The sequence below is a fragment of the Miscanthus floridulus genome, chromosome 13 (genome assembly GCF_019320115.1).
Source record: "Miscanthus floridulus cultivar M001 chromosome 13, ASM1932011v1, whole genome shotgun sequence".
Taxonomy (NCBI): Eukaryota; Viridiplantae; Streptophyta; class Magnoliopsida; order Poales; family Poaceae; genus Miscanthus; species Miscanthus floridulus.
The window spans coordinates 67,936,749-67,941,999 of record NC_089592.1 but is presented as its reverse complement, the minus strand read 5'-3'; positions in this window follow the sequence as shown (position 1 = coordinate 67,941,999).

Here is a 5,251-nt window from a genome sequence, read left to right as displayed (position 1 = left end):
CATTAGTACATGGTCTTGTTTTGTTTTGTTTTGTTCGAGTGCTCCAAAATATTGATTGATCTGAATCTGATCATGCATGGCTAGCCCCGTTGAGTTGCGTGGGGCCTCTTCCTTACGTTTTTCGTCTCACCTTGCTGCATGATGCATGGCCTGCACTACCGGAAACATTATATATGCCGAGTGTCTGATGGTTTGTCGAGTGCATTCCTTTGGGCACTCGACAAACAATATCTTTACCGAGTGCCTACAGATAAACACTCGGCAAAATAATTGCACTCGATAAAAAACTTATTTGCCGAGTGCAGGAAATAAAACACTCGGCAAACAACAACAAGACACTCGGCAAAGAATAGACACTCGACAAAAGACCGCCACGTGTGACAGCCGTCAACCAGGGTGCCGGTCGTTAGAACTTTGCCGAGTGTCGGTTAGTGACACTCGATAAAGAGATGATGTCTATATTATGGCTCAACAGGCCACGCAAGTTTATTTTCTCTCATACTCATGCCAAACTCTAGACCATCTTAAGGGTTGGGATGTTGTGTACAAGGTATCGCCACACGGTAAACTATCTGTCCTAAACAATCAAGATTATAACATAGACCCCAACACATATGACGGAGAGTTCTTTCAAGAAGATGGGCTCGAAGGGAGTTTTGAGATAGACTCAACCGAAGCTCAGGGTATGGAAGTAGACAATGAAAGTGGTGCTGACGAGGACGCCAGAGACGAGGTTCAGAATGTGAAGGACTTAGAATTACTGCAGCGATTACACCTAAGCAATGACGGTGATGACGACATTCCTCCTTTGGAGCATGGGGATGATTATATCGACATGCATGATAGTGATGATGAGACTTATGATCCAGCTAATCCTGATCATGATGATTATTTCTAATACATGTATGATCCGTGCTAATTGATTTATTTTTTGTCATACCATGTTATTTTCTAATTATGTTTTCTTTATTTTGCATCTATTTTAATGTATTATCTGTGCTAATTGGTTTACTCTTTTTAATTGCAGGTGATTGAACAATTGTGGGCGGTATAAAGAGGATAGCGCCGCTTTACTCAAAAGCGACAGCGACGCGTAAAGGGTCCAATGCAGCTGAGGGATCTAGGAAGAGACCTCAGGGTAGACCCAGGGGTTGAGGTAAGGTTGGAGGGAAGATGAGGCCACTGTCGCTTGTACCTTCATCGTCGTCTGAGTTACCTTCCGCTCACTCATCCTCTGAGGAGGAGGAGGTACAGGTGGAGGAGGAGGTATAGGTGGAGGAGGAGGTACAGGCTGGAGGAGGAGGCAGGGGTGGAGGAGGAGGAGGCAGGGTGGAGGAGGAGACAGGGGGTACCTCTTCCTCTACTTCATCGCGTGTGTGGTTGCGAGGTCCCTCGACCTTCGCGAGGCGACCGATACCTCTTGAGAGACGCCTGCTGATTCGACCCGATGGAGACAAGTAAGTAACTTTATATGTTATTACTAATTTTTTGTTTGATATGTTCAAAATTATAATAGAAACTAATAATTTATCTTAATCACTTGGGTAGGGGTTGGAGGAAGGTCGGTGGGGGTGATCACGAATGCCATGTGAATGGCATCCTTGGTCTTTTGATCAAGGAAAAGTTCCCTGGCCTGGTGCAGTTCGACGGAACTATCGAGCCGGCCTACACGTGGGCCCACTATGCCGCCATCCCCGACACCCCTGATCGGGATGGCTAGGTATTCGCCGACAAGGCTCAGCGTATCAAGGCCGAGCTTTGGGCAAGTCTTTCTCGCACTACATTGCTCAATACATCGCATTGAATGGACATTCATGAAATAATGACTGGATACATCGCGTCTATATGCTGGATTTCTTTAGATGCGAGGAGGGATACGAGGCCAAGGCGGATGTTGTGGCTGACAAAGCTACCAAGAAACTCGTCAAGGACATGCACTACGAGGCGTGCATCCAGGCCATGATCCAATACCACGTGGAAATTCTTAGAGAGAGGATCCCTAAAAGGGCGGCAAGAACCATGAGCCCGTCCCCAGAACAATACATCAAGGTAAATATAGAACATTAATACTTATTTTTTCTGAGATTAATTACGCTTAATTTCATCTTCCTATACGGCATATACTTGATGACATAGGTGCCTCCATGGTGGTGCACCTACGATCTGTAGTGCTGGGCCCTGGATGGTGGACAGGTGGTGCGACCCCGCGTGGGAGGAGGATCACAACGCTTGCCAGGAGCGGCGTTTGCTGAGGCCAGGTGCACCACACCATCAAAGCAACCTCAACCTCTCAGAATACGTGGCTAGATGGGTACGTGAATTCATTTCTTTATTCTAACGCTCAACTCTGCATAATTTCTAATCATATTGCTTTTTTTTGCAGCCGACGGCACATGGTGGCGAGCCTTGCTCCCAGTTCATGGCATATGCTTTGGCCCACAAGGGGAAGGCGACGTCCGACGTCGCCTACAACCCAGAGGACCCGCCCTCGGCATCTAGCAACGAGTCCAGTCCACAGCCGCGTCGATGGATACACACCGATGGCAAGGGTGGTCCATGGCCTAGAGTACGATCCAAACACGCATGACTTTGATGGAGAAGTGGTCATGAGGGCGGGAGGAGGCAAGAAGCATGGCCGGTTCTGGATTGGCGATGGCACAATCGACACGGCCAGTACTCCCACTCTCTCCCAGATTCGAGCACAGAGCACAGGTTCTAGTCTGGCAATACTGCCCACGGCTGGACTCTACACGGTTCTAGATGAACGCACTCTAGGTTATTTCTGTTTTATTCATCGTTCATTGATTTTTACATACTTTTGCATTGCATTATAACATTGGGATGAAATATTGTAGGCTCAGCTGAAACAAGAAACGAGGCATCAGAAGAAGCTAGAGGCGAAGATGGAGGCAGAGCGACAGAGGATGGAGGTAGAGCGGTAGAGGATGGAGGCAAAGCGGCAGAGGATGGAGCTGTAGATGTTTGAATATATGAGGGGTGTTTATGCTGCAATTGGTCAACCTCCGCCACCGATGCCAGTCCCTCCTCAACCTGCTCCAAACACTGTTTCAGGCATTGTGAGTCACTTTACAACCTTATAATCACCGTTTCTAGTTTATGCAGAATCAATCTTACAAAGATGCCCAAACACTAGAAACTTAGTGACTAATGCTATATGTTTGTTACCAACTAGTACTTAAGCAATCATGCTAGAGCACAATGCAACTGAGAAGATATTGCTGATAGTTGCAAGGGTTATACTAGTTAGGCAGCAGAGAGACCATACGTGTTGTTCAATCTTGATTCACACATGCAATCTCTTCTCCTTTGTGCAGCATCAATCGGCGACATCGAATGAGCCTCATGACCCAGCGTGGTCGCAGTGGAACTCGTGGCCTAAGTGACTACTTGTGATTTTATTTGCATTTGCATTTATGGATTACCTGTGACTACTTGTGACTATTTGTGGTTGTGAATGAACCTACTAGTGATTCTGAAGTTTATTTGCATTAATATGTTGTCGATATATCTATATGAACTGCCTATGATGCCTACTGTGAACTATCTGTGATGGATGTGATATTTTATTTGAATGTGGTATGTGGCTGTGACCGAAACAAATAAACTGATTATTTATGGCAGCTTTGCCTGAGTATTACACTCGGCAAAAGGGCTATTTGCTAAGTGCCATGGAAATTACACTCGACAAAGAGGGACATGTGGCAAAAATTTGTGCATTCTGGGACTAAAATGGTTTCTTTGTCGAGTGTCTGCGCTGTGACACTCGGCAAAGAAGCCAATATTTGTACATTATGGGCCAGTATTTGCCAGAGTGTCAGGTATTTGACACTCGACAAAGAAGGCAGAAAAGGCAGCTTTGCCGAGTGTCTCAGAGTTAACACTAGGCAAATAAGGCAGCTTTGTCGAGTGTCCTGGAGTTGACACTCGGCAAAGAAGGTAGATTTATCGAGTGTCCCAGGAGTTTGACACTCGGCAAATAAGGCAGGTTTGCCGATTGTCATGTCCGGGTAAGGTTGAACGAAAAACTCGAATCTCGTTAGCTCGCTCGGCTTGTGGCTGGCTCGACTCGGCTCGGCTCGGCTCGTTATGATAACGAGCCGAGCCGAGCCAAGATTTTAGCTCGTTAGCTATACTGAGCCAACTCGAGCCAGCTCGCGAGCTAAATGAGTCAAGCTTCCAGGAAAAAAAAGTATCAAAACTTATATTAGTTTTTGTATTACTTCATGTCTTGCACTTTATAATTGACTGGTAACTGGTCTAGACCCTATAAATTCACTGGTAACTGGTCTAGATACATTTCTTTTATATTATTATTATTCTCAAACTTTAGATAAATACAAATATTATATTTTGTGTATTTTTTATATCTGGCTCGCGAGCTTAACGAGCCAGCTCGAGCTTTTAACGAGCCAAGCCGAGCTGGCTTTCTGGCTCGTTAGGATAACGAGCCGAGCCGAGCTGGCTCGTTATCTTAACGAGCCAGAACGAGCCGAGCCGAGCTAGCTCGTTATCCAGCCTTAGGTCCGGGACACTCTGGCAAATGCGCCGTGACCGTCTTCGTGCCGTCGCGTTACTTTTTTCATCGAGCGTCGGTTTTAGCTCTCGGCAAAATATTTGTCGAGTGCCCGATAGAAAACACTCGACAAAGAGACGTTTGCCGACACTGTAGATGTCGTGTGCTGCTTGCCGAGTGTTACACTTGGCAAAGCCTTTGCCGAGTGTTTTTTAGTCTTTGCTAAGTGCCTGTGGCACACGGCAAAGCCACTATTTTCGATAGGGCTGGTAGCAATAATTCGGTCTCCCACATGAGAAAAGCTTACATGCACTGATCCACAGCGACGGGAAAATTCAATGTTTTACCGTTGTGGTCTTTGAGCCCTACGACACCAACAATATTTTGAGAGGTGTAGTAACAGAGAAGTATCACATTAATTAATTAATTTTTGTTACTTCCCACCATTTTATTTATAAGCCATATTGTGATTATATTATTGAGAAAGTTTTCGGGGTATACTTTGACGATTAATTTGTCCAACAACATATTATTAATTACTACTATCTCCGTTCCAAATTATAAGTCATTTTTACTTTTCTGGTACATAAATTTTGGAACGGAGGAAGTAGCTACTACAGCACAATAACTTACTAAAATACACGTGAAGTAGAAAACAAACATATATTTTGACTAATTGATATGGTAAAAGTTTAAAATGTTTGGCCTTCGATGCGT